This window comes from Poeciliopsis prolifica, unplaced genomic scaffold, assembly GCF_027474105.1.
Source record: "Poeciliopsis prolifica strain line A6 unplaced genomic scaffold, Auburn_PproV2 SCAFFOLD162, whole genome shotgun sequence".
In the NCBI taxonomy this organism is placed as follows: domain Eukaryota; kingdom Metazoa; phylum Chordata; class Actinopteri; order Cyprinodontiformes; family Poeciliidae; genus Poeciliopsis; species Poeciliopsis prolifica.
Genome location: NW_026562537.1, coordinates 161,358 through 182,174, shown reverse-complemented (window position 1 = coordinate 182,174; position 20,817 = coordinate 161,358). Strand labels below are relative to the sequence as shown.

At 38.9% G+C, this 20,817-nt stretch overlaps 1 pseudogene; it reads left to right on the top strand.

Annotated features, from left to right (window-relative positions):
- LOC129356253 (nucleolar protein 4-like) overlaps positions 1–20,817 on the top strand; it is a 65,753-nt pseudogene that overhangs the window by 27,939 nt on the left and 16,997 nt on the right.

The following is a 20,817-nucleotide window of genomic DNA, read 5'->3' as shown; positions in this document are numbered from 1 at the left end:
CATACTGAACATTTACTATTTTAGTCGTTAATCTTTTTTATCTTTAACTTTGTTGTCGTCCTGAACGGCTCTACATACGTAGAGCCGTTTGATTGGGAACCAAAGTAGCAACAGCAGCTGCCTTTCCATTAGAAATGTGCGCAAAATTTGGCCGATATTTTGCTGATGTGAAAAAAAACACAATTTTGCAATTGCAGTGTTTCCATTAAATTTGAAGGGTAATAAAAATCACAGATGAATTAGTTTGTTTATGTGATATGTTATTAAAAAATATGATGTGCCATCATTCTCCTACTACTTCCTGTTTTCTTCTTCATTGTTTCCACTTGTAGCAACATCTGGTTGTTGATCCTGTGACTCGTGTTTCCATTGCAGTTTTGCAAAATGCAAAATACTGTCAGGGTAAAAATCCACCTCGACCTAGCACAAAAACTTAACAAAAAAAATTTGTTCCAAAATTTACTTTGGCAATTCCAATTTGTGTAATTTTATTGTCAATAGAAAAGCATCATGTGACGTTTCAGCTCTTATTTTTATTTTTAAATAAAATAATGTTTCCAGAACCTCAACATTCCCATTGTGTGACACTTACAGCCGGTGTTCCTCAGGGCTATGTCATTGACCTGCTTCACTTTTAAGATGTAATAGATACTCTATTACATCTTTTCTGTTCAGGTTTTGATTTTACATTTAAAAAGATCAGTTAAAAAAAACTGAAGACACTCAGTGCAACTTCCTTCTTCAACAAATGTAAACTAAAATGGGGACGGTTCAGAGTTTAGCGGTTCGAGGATTTCGCTTTACTCTTTGCCAAATACCACAAGCCGTTTCTACAGCGAGCGCTCGGCTTTGCTTTGGTTGTATTTACCCAGAATGCCCTATGCTGTACTCCGCTTCCTGCTTTTGGAGCGGTCTCCATTCACTTTAACTGAACTGAGCCGTAGATTTGCAGATTGACCAGAGTTCGTTCACATCTCCGCTAACGAACCGGACTTCCTAAGCAAACGGACTGGAGTTGTATTAAAGCGGATTAAACAGATCTGGTGTGAATTCTTCACCCTCACTGCGCTGTGAGGTGAGAAAGAATAAAACACACATGCACACACTCCCCCCCTCCAGCCCCCCCCCACACTCACACACACACACACACACATCTGACCTGCTTACTCTACATAAAGGCAAGGTCAGAATGTGTGTGTTGACAGAGATACAGCAGTCTCCGTGTCTCCTTTCTGACTCTGTGACGCGTTCCTCGGACACACACACACACACACACACACACACACACACACACACACACACACACACACACACACACACACACACACACACACACACACACACACACACACACACACACGCCCTCAGACGCTGATGACCTGCATCTTGTTGTTTCGACTAATCAGAGAATATTTAATCCAGTGTGTGGCTGTGTTGGATGTTCTGCTGAAGCCCAGAAATCGTAGCTGCGCCTGGTTCTGCTGCAGGTCCGAGTTTCTCTCACTTTCCGAGTTTATTTATATCTCCTGAAGTGAACAGATTCATATTAAAGTGAACAGATTCATTTTTATGCCCCTCCTGTTCCTCTGTTGTTGAAATGTTGGAAAAGTCTCAGATTATCTGAACTGGAAGTTCTGCTTCTGTTTCTTTTCCAAAGACAGTTTTGACCTGAATAGATGCAGGAAATGCGAACATTCTCAAATTTCCTCTTTACTGTTACAACTTTACATATTATAGTTTCATCCATCCATCGTCTGCCGCTCATCTGGGGTCGGGTCGCTACCCCCAGGTCTCAGGGCCTTATAGTTTAAGACCCTTAAAATATAACAAACTGTTTGCCATAACATTTTTTTCAATCACTCTCACCTTCTTGTTTCTTCTGGGTTGGAACGCCTAATTGATTAATCACAATTAATCAATTAAATAGTCGTCACCTATTTTAGTAACCGATTAATTAAGTTGAATATTCAGACTTGAGTTTACGAAAAGAACAACTCACTCAGAGCAGGAATTAAACCAAAACATTACAATAAATATGTACATTTTGCATGTAAGATGAAAAAATACGTGAACCAAAACTCCTCAAATGTGATAGTTTTAGCTTCACTTCTGTAAAAATCTCCTATTAAGTTCCTTTTTCTGTTCAGTTTGATTGTGTTGATATGATGAGCAGAAAGAGCCGACAAACGATCACACATTGACTGTGGGATTGCTGTTATTGAATTTTAGACAATAAAATGTTTATTTTCTTAATTAACAATTGACTGAAATATTTATTTGCAATTTATAATATTGTGCAAAATAGGCTGAAGTGGCTCAAAGTAAAAATTGCAGAAAGTCAAAATTTTATATCAGATTATTTGGCAGAATAATTGTGAAAATAATAAATTCTTGTCGGAATACTCAATTAATTGCCATAATAATCGATTAATCTGATTGATCGTTGGAATTATTGATTTTCAGAATGATGATTAATTACTAAAATTTTTATTATTTGCAGCCCTGGTTTAATGATTTCTTCATTTCTGTTCAGTATTTTAATAAAGAATAATCTGAATTTAAAGTCAGTTTTTTTCCTGACCCATCAGTGATTCTACTTCCTTCAAACACTTCAAAATAAAATACAAATCTCTGCCGAGTCTTAATCATGTTGTGGAGGAATTATTATTTTTTGTTTTCATCACCAACTCAAATGTTTTTTTTCTGCTCTGTCTGAACTCAAACATCAGAGCGATTTCCGGGTTATGCATTGAAAAATCTCCCGCAGAGTGTTTATCAAAAGCTCCCGACCAAAATCGAGCGGCGAACAGAGACGTTATGGATCGGCCGGATCGCGACAGAAAGCGCTTCTGAATCCGCGGAGAGAGAAAAACGTTCAGCTCGATAAGTTCTGGGCTAATGAAGCAGCGGGCCGGGCGATTAGCGCGGCGTCGGGTTCAGCCTGAGCCAAAACACTCGCCCCTGCTCTCCTCATGTCAAAGTCATGTTTGCCCTCATCCTGTGAAGGTCGGCAGCGGCGTATTGATCGGGGCTGGCCGCCTCCACCGTGCTTCAAGCTGGAGACGCTTTTTATAACCCGACAGGCAGACGGAACCACGGCTCTGACCACCAGAACCTTTCTTTGTGTTTCTGGATGCTACAGAGGGTGCTGCATCAAATCAGAGTGTTTTAGTGGTTACACACACACACACGTACATCCTCTTCATGGCTGCTTTTTTCAGCAATCGATATTCTGCAGTGGAGCTCCTTGGCCCGCTCCAATTTGTGCACTCTGCATACGTGTGTGTGTGTGTGTGTGTGCGTGTGTGTGTGTGTGTGTAGCTCACCTCTTATCAATATCTCCCCCCATCATCAATCTGAGAGAGAGAGAGATGCAGCCTGAATGAGGGGTCCTGTAAACCTCAATACCTGTCTGTGTCTTTCTCAATGCCTGATCGTAAATTCCTCACATTTTACCACCAGATTGGGTTCTGATTTATACACCACTTCCTGTGTGTGTGTGTGTGTGTGTGTGTGTGTGGGGGTGTGTGTGTGTGTGTGTGTGTGTGTGTGTGTGTGTGTGTGTGTGTGTGTGTGTGTGTGTGTGTGTGTGTGTGTGTGTGGTAGTCAAGCCCACCTAACCCAACACCAAGCCAAAGACCTGCACTACATGACACAGTAAAATGGGAAATATAAGAATTGCTTCTGGAGATATTAAACACTCAGCTGAAATAAATTTAACCAGCATCATTAACAATTCAAACTCTTATTGGTTCTGCTTTGCTTCCACAAGGCAACCCTCAATAACACCAAAACCTCACGCGCCCCAGACAAGATGAAGCCCTGGGTGGTTACTTATAACACCCATGTCACCGACCACCACTGTCTGCACCATTAAATATAGAATTTAATGCAGTAAATCCTAAATTCAGAGCTGTAAATATGGCATACATTACTATTGTCAGTGTTGTTTACTAATGATGTTGATCAGCTAACCAATACAAACCATTGTTTACTAACCATTTGTGTTAGGAAGCAACATAAATGTTGTTTTTACTAATGACAACATTAGTTCACCATCTGTTGAACTAATGTTGGTAAAGAAAATGTTTACATTTTTTACTAACACAAATTGTAAAAAAACACCATTTGGGTTTTTTGTTTAACAAACAACAGAAAATGTTTTTGTTTACCATTGGTACTCAACTCCAATAGTAAACAACATCAACAATAGCAATACATGCTAAGTTTAGCGCGATAAAAGCAGCTGCACCAAGAACCACTGAAGGAAACGACACAAAACCTCTGAAGACACTTAGAGCAACTTCCTGCTTCTCAAAATGGAAACAAAAGTTGAGTGGCATCAGATTTTAGCCTTTGGAGGATTTCTCTGTTGTTTACAGTGAAAACACCACAAACGATTTCTCCAGCTAGCGCTAGGCTAAAGTACACTTCCTGCTTTTGGTTTTGAGTTTTTTGGTCACAACCCCCAAATCAAACTGGACTTCCTGAACAAATGGGCCACAGTTGGATTAACGTGGATTAAACACGCCGTCTTTCTCACTTTCACATATTTACTGAATGTTCCTCATAAACAATTTATTATGTGACATCGCAGTTCCCGGAACTTTGTAGCTGGCAGCCATCTTGGTAGGCACCCATAGCTAACTGTCATGGCAGTCACTCCGGAGTTGCTATGGAAACAATAAACAAGCCTTATTGTTTGTCTCATATGTGTCGATTCTGACAGCAGAGACTTTTGTCGGAATATTTTCGTCAGTGTTGACATATTTTCTTTTTGTTAGTGTCGAAGTCATGGTTCCTCGATATTTTGCCTACCAAGATGGCGGATTGTGGGGCTCGCATCACCTCCCGTTCAGACTTCGGGAAACTGTAAAAACAGACGTATCTCCTCCAACAGTAACGGTTTGTTTTGTTTTGGAGTTTATTTACTGTGTGTGCGTTAAAAGGCTGGCGTCGCTGGGATCGCCATAACACAGCATTTTCAGCGTCTGACATTTCTCATCAGGTTCTTCTCGTAATTATCCGTCATCAATGAGCAGAAAAAAAAGATGTGCTGGATCTGGCAGAAGCTTGTGGTCACTTCGCCATGGCAACGACAACAAACATGCCAGTTGTTGAGTGCCATGAAATCTGGAATGATGATGATGATGATGATGATGTTGGCCAGGTTTCTTTGGAAACCAACAAACATGCTGAGGGAAAAAATGAGAGAAAAAGAGAAACGTTCCTCCTGATGGTCGCAGAAGGAAAACACCCCAGACAGACGGTGGAGTCGCACCGGCGTGGGCGGCGGCAGCCGAGGATGGGGATGGGTCGGCCTGGCGATGGGACGCAGGGAACGAGGGGGAGGGAGGAACGGGAGACAAATGAAGAGGAGATGGGGGTGCAGCAGGCAGGGAGGTGGAAGGATGCCAGGATGAAAAGCTAGCTGGGCTTCAGGGTCCGGCTCTGCAGCATCGCGCTAAAACAAAGAAGACAAAGAGAAAGACGGCAGCAGGAAAACGCCCGCCCCCCAACGCCAGGACGAACCGCTGGCGGCGGCCGCTGAGCACGAAGGAAAACCATCAACTCTTTCACTGGAACCTGTGTTGATGAGGATGCAGTACAGGAGTGTCCAAAGTGTGGCACGGGGGCCATTTGTGGCCCCTGGCTGCACGAATTTGGCCATCAACACCAGAGCTAGCTGAGCTTGGTGGAAGGGCGGTTATCCTGAGGCCTTTTTTCAGTTAAAAATGTTTAAATTTGACAGAAAATCTGGAAATCTTTTGTCAACTTCACAATATTTCACAATAATTTTCTATTTTTTGTTGATCTATGATATAAAATCCCAATAAAAGTTTTGCCAAATAAATTCTTCAGTTTCAACTTCTCTTTTATGAAATACATAAATATTAGTAAAACTCATTTAGTAACAAACAGATGCACCTTAAATTAATGTTACATTTGCATTATGTTTTATAGACAATAGGTAAACACCAACTACAAAGTCTTAAAAAATACATGTTAGCCTGAACTGAAGCCTTACTGAAAATGATTCTTAATAGCAGCTCAAGAGGCACAAATGAGCCTGATCAGTGAACATTTTCTGATTTATTGAACTGTTCATTCAGAGTTGGTTTGTGTCCAGGATTCACAGAGAGATGGTTTAATTTTTCTGGAAGAGGCAAAGTGAGGAGAGGAGATGAGGAGAGGCAGGAAGGAGACGGTTCCGTTTGTCCGGTGGTTAACCTGATTATGTTTGGACTACAGAACTGGATCCGGCCGTTTTACTGGGGAAATCTGGGAGCACGCACACACACACACACACACACACACACACACACACACACACACACACACACACACACACACACACACACACACACACACACACACACACACACACACACACTCTGGTTTGTTTAAATCAGAAAGCAGAGCGACGTTTTGGCTCCTTTTAAAAACGTGGTTTTGAGTTGAAAACGTGTTTTCTGATATTTTATTAAAATAAATGTAGAATTATTAGGAATTTTGACATCTGCTGGTTTAAATCAGTGATACTTCAGATCCGCTCCATCGGGGTGTCCAAACTTTTTAACCTGGGCCAAAATTATTGAGTCAAAACAACGAGTGGGCTAAGAAAACTAAAGTCAGGCAAACAAAAAAGTCAATTTTATTCTTTTTTTTTTTGTGGATGTACAAACAGGCCTGATGATGATAAATTTTGCTGCATGAGAAATTCTCCCAGAAATTATGCCAATAAATGATAATATTGTTTTGAGACCATTTTCCAATGTTATAGTAATAATGGCAGAACTGGAAAATAAATAAAACAAATAAAATGAAGTTTGAAGTCTCAGGAATAACCAGACTGAAAAGTTTTACTATTCCGTTTTTGGTAGAAAGTGAAAAACAACAAATCAAAATTAAATGTAAAAAATGGTAAAATAAATTTTAATTTACCGTTTGACTTCCTGTTTTATTGTGGCAGGCTTATGAATTTATAATGACTTCCTGTTTTATTGAGGCAGGCTTGTAGATTTATAAGCCATTATAAATCCATAACTTTGTTTTTTGTTGGAACAAATTTCAAATGTGTTTGGGTTTATTTGAACAACTTTATTCTCTGCATAGCAACAGGATTTGAGTCACTGTCTTTCAAAATGCTGCCTATTGTTTACCAAGGTTACAAAATAAAATAAAATCTGATTTTGAATGTAGGAAAGTCGACTTTTCAGAAAAACGTCTCAGTATAAACGTGAATTTGATAGATTTGTGTTGTACTTAAAATTATATTAGTGATAATTTGACCATTATTTCAAATAAAAACTCTCCACCTGCACCAACCATCTTTCATCAACTGCACTTGGGGCCCAAAGAAAAACCCTCTGAGGGCCACTAATGGCCCCTGGACCACAGTTTGGAGACCCCTGTGCTGTGTGATCATTGGTGATTATTAACATTTGAAAGCCTGAGGCAGGGGCTGCTCATGTAGATGTTACTGTGTAAATACGGTAGAGTTGGTTTTTTAAATCACTTTGTAGCTTAATGCCGTTTGAAAACTGGTTTATATTTGTCATTTTCTTGATTTTTGAACATTTAGATTTAGAGAATTGACTAACCTGCAATAATTTAAGAAATACTTTCTGTGTTGAATACGTCCTGTACAAGAACTGTTGAGTTTCTCTCTATTCTGGGAAAAAACCAACATTAATCCTCCTGAAGTCACACGCCTGCCTTGTCCCTGTCAGTAAATGTTTCAGCCGGCGGTAAAGTCGGCGGCGCCTCGGTCGCGTGCCGTAGAGACGTTTAGAGGCGGCAGCGCTGCGGCTGACCGGCGGTGAGAAGGAGCTGCTGGCTCTGCTGTTGGTAGTATTTGAGCAGGGAATTAAGAGTAGATTAGAGCGAGCTCTGATTGATCAGCTGTCAGAGTTGATTCATGCTCTCTCGGAAAAGTCTGAGAGCTGGTTAAAATGCCACACCGAGTTCCCGGGATCGCTCTCCGGCTTCCTTGCTTTCAGCCTCACAGAAAATACAAACTACAAATTAAAGCCTGACTAAAATTTGATTTTCATCTGACAAACCAACACAGAAGGCGTGAAGCTGCGCAAACCACAAAGAGCTAATCATAAACTTTAGTTCTGCTAAAGCTAAAGCGCTAAATTTAATTCAGATTATCTCTACTGTTACGTTTCACATTCTCTATAATGCATTTAGATATTTTATTTATGTTCTCATCTTTTCCTTTTCCATGTTTTAGTTTGTTTCTGTTTGTTTCTTATTTAACGTAAGAATCAGCTCTGCAGATACTGTTTCGCCAAAGCACTGAAACGCCAAATGAAAATGTAGCTGCGCCAGTAGCGCATTAGTGGACGTTTCCCCACCAACGATGATCACAAACTGCAATAAATTTTTTAAATTTTTTTTCTGTTTTTTACATTATAAATCTCAAAAACTTGTTTTCATTTGAGTTTTCCACCCTAAAAATACAGGCAGAGATAAAATGTATTTGATAAAAGCATATCCATGTGTTAAAATGGCCTAGCCAAAGTTCGGACCAACATTCAATAGAGTTTGTGTCAAGACATCAGATGCACACAGGGTTTCATTCCAATGTAACCGAGATTGAGATAATTTACACAAAATATAAACTTTAGTTTAATTCTCCAGATGTTCAAAAGCTAAGCTTTATTTCTGATTTTTATTTTACTTTAGTATTTTTCTTCTACTTCGCTGCTTTGTGTTTGATATGAAATTTAAGCAGCTTCTTACATGAAAAACCTCCTGTGTGAGTAATACTTACTTTTTCCTGTTTCTGTAAATACAATCAGACAAAAGAACAAATGAGTCCTTTGTGTCACAAAGAGCGAGGTGAGAAATTTAAATCACAAACCGATCCACCTCTCACCTGAGGATGTCACACTGGAATGATCCGTTTCCTCCGAAGCTCAGTGAGAAGCAGATATAGCATCGTTTCTTTAACACGTCCTTGTTTTCTGAAAACGCTCCGCCGCTGGTAGAGCAGAAGTTTTCCTCTGAATGAAGGCGATTTGAAGCGACAGTTCGCTGATATCCTGTCTGCTGGTTCAGCCATGTTGGCTGATTCACCGACAATCAGAGGAAGTCCTGTTCACCACAACTGAGTCACTGCTGAATCAGCGCAGGTAGAAGGACGAACCTGCTCAAACTCCTCCAACGTCTGATGTTTGTGTTCAGAATATGAGATCATCTACAAGTGTTTGAATCTTTTTATGAATTACAAAATATTTTTGTTTTCCCTTAGGATTAATAAAGTAATTTTGATTTTGAATTTTGCTTGAATTCAAATTAAATTGACTTGAACTTTTTTTGTTTTTCTGTAACAGAAAACTGGGAATAAAAATGAAAATAAATGTTTGATATTTTTTGCTTCTGTGAAACATTCAGTTTTCTGAATGTTCCCATTCAGTAAAAGTTGGACTCAACACCTCACAGCTTCTTTTTCCAGGCTTAGCATCCAACTGTGACTGAAGTAAAACATTTATAAATACCTGTTTCAATTCTTCCTGAGCTGCATGGAGTCTCAGCGTCTTTTTTCTGTGTTAATGAGTTTCTGCAGCTTCACTGAGAGGAGTCAGAAATCTCACTCTGTCGTATTAGCTAACTCATGTTTTGGGTAAAAGCTTTCGTCTGGTTCTGAGTTGCATAAAGTGATGGAAAATTGCTTCACATCCTTCCCAGAAATCCCCTTTTCCCCATAAAACGGTTTAATTTTGTTTTTCCCGACAGCAGTGAAAGTATTTCCCTGGAATCTGGGTTCAATTAAAGTCGCTTCCATCGATTCTGTTAAAGTGATTTTAATCCAAATTATAGTGGGGATCATTTCTGAAGTGTTTGTTTGGCAATAATATGAACACAGAGTCCGACTGGTTTCAAACAACGTTACCATTTACCACAATTCATTTAATATTTATTTTTTAATTTATTACATTTTTCTTTGGGATCAATAAAGTATTTTTGAATTAACATCCTTTGGCGTACATCCTTAACAAAATTAAGAAAATATTGTGTTTCATTTAAAAGTTTACATTTATGAGTGTAACATTTCACAAAAAGAATTGACACATTTTTTTACCTAAAAAAATTTGCATCCTTTCTGGGAATTATAAAAAGAAAACATTTTCCTGAAATAACCTTCATAATACAGTTTTTAATAAACCTGCTAATGTTCTTTCAGCACTAAAATAAATATTTGTCACCAATACTGCAATCAATATTAATGTTCCTTTATTTCCTGTTGTCTTCTTTGTCGTTTCCTCCAGTAGTAACTTCCTGTTGTTGGTCATGTGACTCGTGATGTGGAATTTTTTTTTCCATTGCAGTTTTGTGAAATACACTAAACCACTACATTATTGCATAAAAAGCTTTCATCAAAAGACTTGCTTCATCAAAATTATCGTGTTTCCTTTCAACAAATGTATTTTTTAAAGGCAGCTATAGAAGCTGATGCTTGAATGAAGCTAAAATGAGAAGAAAACGTGTTGATTCTGAGCGTTTGTTTTCTCCGTTTGTTTTTCAGGATGACAGTTCACTGAGCAGTGAGGAGGAGGCAGAGATGAGCGAGCCCGCGTGGCTAGCAGCTGATCTGGGCACGGTGTCGGACCTGAGCCCGGCCAGCCGCATGGAGAGGATCCGCCACAGCCCCCAGAACATCCACAGCAAGGACGACGACGGTAGGAACCGCAGAGAATATGGATTTAATTCAGCAAAATTAAAAGATTTGATTGATAGGAGCTGGAAGTGCAGATGTGTGTTGGTGTTTCTGGTGGTTTTTGAGTTAAAATGTTTAGAGTTGACTAGAATTTTCCAAATTTCCAAGTTAGTGTTGGAGTTCAGGTAATAATCCTGGTCAGGTTTATTACCTGACTGATGCAATGAATGTGAGAAAAACTACTGAATTCAATGTTTGGACAGTTTGTGTGCATCTTTATTTTATTATTATTGCCTTCAACTGTTCAAAATGTATTTCCTTTCAATCTGAAATGGATTCACATACAGTAGCTACGTTTTTACTACAGCTGGCACTGGAACAGAACAGCAACGGACTGCATGCAAAGGCAAAACAACAAACGATTTTTCCCCCAAATTAGAGGTTCATCAATAAACCTGCCCTGATTTTCTTAATTTTGGGAGATTGTTACATGTTTTGGGAGATTGTTACATGTTTTGGGACTGGCCGATTCTTACATGTGTGTTATTTATATAGACATGAAGTTTGTCAGAATTTATTTGTTCTTTGATTTTGTTTTGTTTAGTCAAAACGTTATTTTCTCCAGATAATTTACAGGTGTATCAACTTCTGCTCTGCTGTTGGTGGTTACCAAGCAACCAGTAACTGACAGCTCCTCCCCCTTTTCCTGTTGCCGTCGGTAACCAGGTGGCTAATGTTAGCTACCAACTTGGATATTTTATATAGCACAGCAGACGGTGCATGCACACATTCACCAGCATGGTACTGTAAACCTGATGACCTCCTGTTTTCAGCAGAACAATGATAAATGAGCAAGAATGTCGGTTCAGTCAGACTGACGATTTGAAGACGTCGGTGTTGAAGGTTGCCTGAGATGAAACCGTCTGTGAAATCAATCAGGAACTCGCATTGCTTTTTAGATAAATCAGAGTGAGAGGAACGTCCTGGTTCTCCTTGGATGGCTTCACCAAACTGGACAGGAAGTTTGTTGTGCTAGCACTTAGCATTCGTCAACAAGGCTCATCACAGTAATACATTTTGGTGGTCAATAAATTATTCCAGAAATTATTGCCATAGGACAATTTTTTTGTTTTCTGAGAATATCATGGCATTAATAAATCAATTAATCAGATGGTAAAATAAAGCGAGCTTAATTATTTCTATTTGCATTATTTATTGCTTTTCTCTTTCTACCAAAAATGGATGATAAAAGTCTCCAGTCTGGCGCTTTGGTCTCAACTAACCTTTTTTGAAGGACAATTTTAAAAAAATGGTCCTTCTGTCTTACAAAGACTTTATAATTCATATTGTCTGTTGTTTTATTTATTTCTTTTGGACATTTAAAATGGCTTTCAGTGTAAAACTTTTCCTGATGTTGTAATCTACCGTATTTTCAGGGACTATAACTCACAGTATTTTTCACAGTTTGGTCGGGGGAGCGACTTATAATCCAGAAAATACGGTAGTTGTCATACCGTTGAAAATTGGTAGCAAAGCACTGGGTACCTTTAATGTTTACATATTATACATACATTTAATATTTAGCACTATGTTGATAACTTGACAGCTAAAACCAATGCTAGTCGTTGTCAGTGAACCGTATTTTCACATCCAGCTCAAATTATGCTAGCTTGACTATGACAACCATAATATGTAGATGTGCTGTGGAATACTGTGAGTCGGTTGAGTCGGTCCAGTTAAAAAAAGAAAGGCAACCTAAACAGCAACTCTGACAGATCATCCGTGGAGCAGGTGTTTAAATTAGCTAATAGCTATTAGCAACAGCAGCTAATCTACCACAGCGATCACTTATTCATAATCTCCAAATAAACATCGAGCCTGAAAATGTAGCACTGCGATGGACTGAATGTTTCGTTCTTTGTGTGGAAAATGTTTGAGTGTTTTTTGTGTTGAATCCTGAAACATAAAGTGGCGTTGTTGTCAGTTGCTATGGCAACGGGTCTGCATGTAGTGACACAAAATGAGAAAAATGAAGAAATGAGTGGTTTTCAGTTATTTTTCAATGTTTTTTCTGGATTTTTTATCCTTTGCTGTGGCGCACTAAGTTAATGCCGACGTCTCCAGGTTTAATTTTGCTAACAGATAGTTTTGTAGTAGCAGCCTGGCTGTAATGGAGGCAAGTAAGAGTCGTGTTTTTGTTCTCCGGCGTTGAACTCAGGCGTTAAACAGTGACATGCAGGGGTCTTTGTGTTTTCATGCTTTTCTTGATTTGAACCCCGCCAGAGGAAAAGTGACTTTAATAATTGAGCTGCCGGCTCCACATGCTCTGAGGTTGAGATGCTTCTCTATCTTCAGGACTTCCTTAATTATTAACACCCTCCTTCACTGAGCCGGACCTGTAGTCCGGTGTGTGTGTTGGTGTGTGTTCATGGGAGTTCGGTCTTTAGGAGCAATTAGCCGCCTCCCTTGCAGTGGAGTGGTCCGTTCTCCTGCCTGACTGTAATGATGTCTGGAGCAGCCGGAGCTTCAGACCTCTGCACCTTTTACAACATTCAGCTAAACGCAACCAGCTCTGAAATCAGCAGGAGCTCAGCCCTTTAAATGCTCTCCAGTGCAGTGGCAGAATAAAATGAGGCGCAGGGCAGAGTTTTTCCCTGTTGTTCTGCAATATGAAGCTTTTTGTGGAAAATGACCTAATGGAGTTTGCAGCAGCTGCAATTTTCTCAACCCATTATTATCACTCTTGCTCTCTCGGCCTGAGAGCAATGAGTTCAGGTCACTTATCAGTGGATTCTGGGAAACGGAGAAGCTGCTATTTATAGTTCACGATAGATGATGATGGAAGTTAAATATTGCTGCTGAACAAAATCTGTGTCGTCCTTTGGAGTCAAATTACTGGGGTCTTTGAGATCTTTGCATGTGAATTTAGGTTCTGGTCACTTTGGCGTCTGCTGGACATGCAACACTTTCAGAAACCAGTTTTTTATTCAAATGGCTTAAAGATTCTGTTTCGATGATAAGACTGACAGGAGGAGGAGAAAATGGAAACAAATAGAAAATTTATGTAGAAACAAAAGAAAAAATTTCAATCTAAGTTTTCTCTGAACTCATTTATTGAAGCGTTTCATGTTGTTTATATTTGGAAATTTTGCACATGTGCACAAGAAACCGCAGTTCTTTTTCTTGATTCCTGCAGTGGAAGAATTTCATTAAAAGGAAACCTGGAGCTGAAGGTATTATTAATTTAGAGCAATGTGCCACAGAAAAGGGAAAATAAAGCAGAAAAAAACATTAAAGAATAACTCAAAAACACTCATATTCTTCTTATTTCTCACGCTCTGCGTCTGCAACGCTTCATGCAAACCCGCTGCCACAGCAACGCACTGACAACGTCACCATATGTATCAATAGTCATTGTTGTTGAGTCGTTTTTTTCATGATCTTGTGTTGCGCTGCGTCTTCTTTATAGATTTATATAAACATTAACGTATTTTCATGTTCATCCTTATTATTTAGTTTATTTTATATTTAGTCATATTAAAATTACTTACAATACCACACTTGTACATAGATTTTTTTATACACATATTTTATGGTTATATTTGTTTTTACTAATATTTGACACTTCGGATAAAGTATCTTGTAAACAAATGAACATTTTATTCAATAAATAAATGTCGCCACTCCAGAGTGAAAGGAGCTCTGATGAAGAAAATGCTAAAACAAGATTTGAGCTGGTTGTAAACTCCCTCCTCTGTTTCTGTTCAACACGCCCAGTTGGTGTGTTTTCATTGAGACTTTGGGAGTGTGTGTACATTTCCACGGAGAGGTTCTGAGACCTTGGCAGGTCTGTGTGTTTTATTGCTTTATGGTTTTGGATGATTGAAGGTGTGCAAAGGTTGGCTCCATAAAAAGGGCTTCAGCCTGAAATTTGTACCCTTGGTTGTTGACTTCCACCTCCACTGGGACACAACGTCCCACACCAGTAGCAGGTCCGTTAAAAATCACCAAAGTTCCTCAGAATGGGTCACAAAACAGTTTGTCACAAAAAAACACCAACATTGTTCTTTTTACTTTTCGTTTGGTTTTGTAAAAATCTCTGGCAATGTTTCTTTTTAGTGTTAGTGTTTCGGACCAGATTGTCTGACTTCTTACTTCTTGAATTTTACCTTGGGACACCTTGTCAGTTTCGTTGACTTTCAGTTGAATAAAGTTCAACATCTGTGTTGAAGTTTGTTTTTCTTCAAATAGTAAAAGGTTTATATCCATGCTCTTATTTGAAGTCGGGGAAGAAAGTTTCCTCTCTTCACATTCTCTTTGGTTTCCCAAAAATTTGACCAACAAAAGCAAAATAAAAGACAGACAGGAGAAGACCAAATATAAACATAAATGCAATAAGTAAAGGCATTATAGAGCATAGAAATCACTCTGCAAAAAGTAGATTGGTGCTTGAGGGTTGTGAATTTTCAATGGTAGATTTAATGTTTAGCTGAGCTAAGTGCGCTAAATGTTTTCAAAGTTAGCTTCACCATTAGCATATTAGCAGCTACTTCACTGCTAAAATCTTCTTCATAATAACTAAAACTCTTTATTTAGAACTACAGAAGGTAATTTTTAAAAAGAATATATATTTTTTTAAACTCACCATGTTGTGACTGTTTGAGTTAATCTGTGAATTGATCGATCAGAACCAGGAGGAGGGGCTTAGTGCTGCCAATCAAACTCATGTACTCGTTGCTAAATGTGCTAATGGTGGAGTAGCATCGATGGCTTTCCCAACTAGCCTGAGCTTTCACAACAGGCTATGCGAGCGCCAGGGGAGCAGAAACCAAGTGTGATTGACAGCGCTAAAACCCGCCTCCTGGCTCTGATGGGTTGTTTCAAAAAGCTGGGATCAATGAAGAAGAGCTCAATTTTTTCACAGATTATCAGTCATGACTTAATGACAATTTCAACAAATATATAAAAATCTATTTTTTATAAAAGGTATAAACTGCAGCCTTCAGGTAATTTATGATCCAGGAAATGTTTTTTCATTTCCAATGTTTTGTGTGGATTGAAGTTTCTGTCTGTCCAGTTATTCAGGTTCAGCTCTGAAATTTTAGCCATGGATATAAAACATGTTTGAAAGAAAATGAGTTGACAACTGAGTGAAAACAAACATATCAGAATTAGAACAACTGTAATAAAAAAAAGGGCAAAACCATTAAGAACAGAGATTTCCCCTGAAGGAGATGGAGATCAGACAGATGTTCATCCCAAACAACCCAGATGCTTTATCTCCAACAGTCCTCCATGTTTGTCTCCCTCCACTGCACTCACTTCCTGTCTCCTCCATGTCCTCGGGTGTTTCTCTGCCCTTTCCTTTCCTTTGAATACGCAGCGTTTTGATCTCCTACTATTTAAGTCTCGTTTTATTGGAGATACCTGGAACTGTTTGGATCTAAATTCAGAATACAATAAAGAGTCACAGCAGACACACCCAGAGGACAGCCGTTTGGTTTTACAACAGTCCGTGGCCTTGTCTCTGTGGACAAATAGGAGGGACGTACTTTCATAACCTCGAATGAATGAGTGTCTTTCTACACCAACTAACAACAGATCCTGCTGTTGAGCCTTTTTACGTTCTGAATGGTTTCTGTTATCAAAGTTTGTCTGAAGAGTACGATCTATTGGACAGAAAAACAATCCGACTGTAGCACAGCGTCATCACTAGCTGCGGATAATTGCGCAAATTGAAATTACAAAAATAAATTCCCTTAATGTAAAGACGGCAGTTTTGAAAAAACTTGTTTTTTGACAAAAGTTTCGCCGCTTTGATGTTACTACTGGTGGAAACCACAAAGAAGAAGACAACAGGATTATGGTTTATCACGTGAACAAACTTATTATCTGATTTTAATTTCCTTCCTTATTTAATGGAAACACTGCCATTACAAAATTGTTTATTCAACATCATCAGATTATTTTAGATTTATGCACATTTGTAGCGCAGCTAGAAATGTAAACACTTATATGAGATATGTTGATAATTCAGCCATGGTACTAGCGCTCACCATCTACCAGCCAATCAGAAGAGACACCGTCTTAGTCAGGTGTTGGAGAAACAAGCCCCGCCTACTTGGGAAATTGTTGTCGGCCATTTTAAGAGTTGTGGATTCAACACGTTTGAATGATATAAACTTTTTATGAACTGAGAGAACTCTGGTGGAGCCAGCTGCACATTGTTGGACAACAAACAAAAATAAACCACAATGAAGACCACATCCTGTCATTGTCGTCTTTGGCGTTTTCGTCAGTAGTAATCCACCTGTTGATCACATGATTCGTGATCAATGGAAAACACCCTCGCATCCCAGCGCTAAATGTTTATAGAAAAACTGGACTTTTCTAAAATGGCTGAGTTTCAATCAAGCAAATTTATTTCCATATTTTCAATTTGCGCAATTTTATGGTCAGTGGAAACCCAGCTGGTTGACAACATGCAGGAAAGTAAGGAAGCTAGAAACAGCCAGGAGTACTTTCTATGCAAAACAAAACAAAGAGAGAATAAAAGGTTAATGATCCTATAACTGCAATTCATCTGCACATGGTAACAGAGTGAGGAAACGATGGCTGATACATAATTATCACTTAATCTATAAACACTTTATAAACCATTGTTTATTATTCATTAAGTAAGTAAACGTTAGATAAAAAGCATAGTTGAACAGATTTGGCTCAATATCTGAAAGAATCCAGTAGATTTAGGCGCCTTCTCACAGTTATTAATGATTTATAAAGTGTTTAGAGATTAATTAATAACATATCTATTGACTATTTATTATAAGGGTTACTTCCCTTATAATAAATAGTTATGGTCACCCTGCAGCAAACTAACAGTAAAGTATTAAAAGTGGGCATGGGTCAAATCTGGGAGATTTTTCTGTATCTTCCTCATTTTCAATGTGAGAAATTTTGTATTTTCTACCGACTGTTGGGTTTTTCAACAAGGTTTGACAAATTATTGTTTTAAGACTGAAGGTGGAAGAGTTTATTGCTGGTGTGTGGGCGGATGTAAATGAAGCTGCGATCCTTTCTGCTAAACTCAACGCATCTGCTGCTAAAAAACAAACTAAAGCAAAAAAAGAGGCTGTTTTTCATTTTTATTTGCTGTTTTTGTTCTTATTGTTCAGAACATTTCAGTTAAAAGGTGTAAAATGTGTTTTTTTACATAAACCTCATGAGCAGCTGGTATTAATCCAACACCACGAGAGTCAAATGTCTTGCAGCCATTAGTCTGTAGTTAAGAGGCTGAAATATACCATGTATAATGTCTGTCTTTGTTCTGCGAAATGTTCTCAGTTCCCTTCATATGGTTGTCAAGGAAACCTTTCCTTCCTCCTTCACTCCTCTACATGAAAATGATGTGTAATTATTCATATTCAGGTAAAGTGTATAGTTTCCTGCAGGTTGATACTCTGATCAATGTCCTGTAGTTTGAGATTAATGTGAAAACGTCTCGGATACTGCTGAGATGACATCGGATCTCTGGACTGATTCTCCAGTCTGAACTGTTCGTTCGACAGCAAAAAACGGGAATTTCTTTGTTTCAGCTTCTCATTGGAGTGAACAGAAGTCGCACCGGGTACCGCAAGGCTCAGTCCTCGGACCCCACAGTATATTACATTTACAATTCCAGCAGATACATCTCTGAGTTTCAAGTGTTGAACATTTTCAACTTGTTGAGCTTAGAAAATTCCAAAAATTGTAAGTTTTCAATATTTTTTATAGAAAATATCTGAGATTAATCCCAATTTTTACATTTGATGAAAATTTACTCTTTTTCCAAACTCAGAAATTTCAACGTTTTTGTTTTGTTTTGTTTGTTTTGTAGAAATTTATTTCTGTTATCTACAATGGTCCTAATGCACTATCATAGAAAAGCGTCTGGTTTTCTAGTTTGAACTTGATTGAAAACTTTATCATCAGCAACAAGAACAGGATTTCAATCTTTCAAAACGTTTTCTAAATAAATTAAATAACAGCTGATTTGGTTGCATCATTTCAGTCTCTGAATAAACAGGATTTTACCTTTTGCCTCCATCTGTGGGTCAAACTGCAACTCATGAAGTTGAGTTGCAGTTGAGGGCCGCACAAAATCAGTGCGGGGCCACTAATGGCCCCCGCACTGCACTTTGGTCACCCTGTTTAAGTTTTTTTTCTTTTTTTCTTTTTTTGACCTTCCGACTCAATTTTGGCCCAAGTGACAAAAAGTTTGTACACCCCTGCTGTTGTAGATCTAGTTAGCTGTTAGCATGTTAGCTAGCTGCTGGTTCTGGACTCAGATTCAGATGATGCAGAGATGCCGCCGCATCATAAGTCAGAGCTGACATTGAGAGGGAGAGTGCGTGTGTGCTCCAGCAGAGTTGGGTTTTATGCAAATGCGCGTGTGTGTAGGAGTGGTGCATGGAGCGAGGTCGAGGGAGAGAGCCGCTCCATAGTCTGGGTCTTTGTGCTCCTCAAGCAGTCTGTGTGAGTGGGAGGCTGGCAGGGAGGGGCTGCCAGCATTATCTTTCACCTCTCAAGGCCGCAGACGGAGCCGCAAGAGATAAAACACACACACACACACACACACACACACACACACACACACACCCACACACACACCCACACACACACACAGACACACACACACACACACACAGACACACACACACACACACACAGACGGTTCAGCAAGGGGCTGAGATGGACTGGAAAGAGCAAAGTGAGAGGTGGGGGAGAAAGGTGTGAGGAAGAGGAGCTGAGATGAATGGATGCTGGAAGAGGAAAACCAGCAGAAACAGAAACTTATTCTCCATGTTTCAGCCTCTGGTTCTGCTCCTAAGAGCTGCTTTTCCATTCATTTCTGTCTATATTATTCTAATGTGGAAAAAGACACAATTTTGCGACAACGGAGTTTAAATTAAACAAGAAATTAAATAAAAATCTCATGTGAATAAGCAAGTTTAATAAGTTATTAAAAATCACAGCAGCGACGGATGCATACGAGATTTGTTCATACGTCCGCCGTGATCATCAGCGTTATAGTAGTAGTTTTCATTTTTCCATACATTGGTTGCTTTATTGATGCAGGATTAAACATAAGTGAAATTATAGTGTTTCTGTAAACACCGATTCATTACTGGATACTCAACAGAAAACATAATTTACTGTTGAACAACCAACTGACTCGCCGTCTCATTCAGTTGGGAAAAAGACGCCAAGCGTTGTAAATCTAACAGCGAGAGATATGGAAAGCCATCCAGCTCAAATATAAGTGAATTTTAACATGTAGAACAATTTGCCTGCTCGTTTTTAAATTAAATAAGAAATTAAATATCTTCAGCTGTGAGTAAGTGGAAAGTATCACTTTGCAGCTGACACACATTCTGCCTGAGGAAAATTCACTTGTTTTATCCGCAGGCATAAAACCTGAAATTATTAATGTTCTTCAGTTACTGAAATATTTACACTGTTTCAAAGCACCATGATGTTTGTTTCATTTTAATGGGAGCTTTCAGTCTGTTAACCTCTGCTGTGTTTTGTTTAATCATCATGGTTTATTTAGGACGATGTGGTTTTGTCAGTTTTATGAATCAAACTGAATATCTGGTGGTGTCAGCTGAGATTGTTTCTGGAGTTTAATTCAGAAGATCTGACGAGTTGAAGAGAGAATCCAGCTGCAGGGTGGAGGGAAAATCTCAGCTCTGAGACATGAAAACAGAGGCTGAACAGGAGCAATCTGAGGGGAATATTAGAGAAAACTGCAGGTCAGCAGGAAACGCACCAGGAATCCCTGCAAACTGAGTTAGCATAGCGCTAGTTTCACTAAAACAGTTGTTCTATTTTCAGATCTGAACATCCTGGGAAAAATCTCTAAAATAAATCGTGAATCTTAACTTCAAACTTGATTCAATTGAAAAATTTACTGCATGTTAGGAATTACTTGAGTTTTGGGGGGATTCCAGTAAAACACCTTGTTGCCATCATGGTGCGCATCACTAGCAGTGGAGGAGATGCTCATGCTAATCTGTTGATAGCGGAGCTGATTTATTGTTCAGAGGAAGCGCACTCAGCTTCCCCTGAATGAATTTTTTCTGATCAATTCAAACGCTAACATG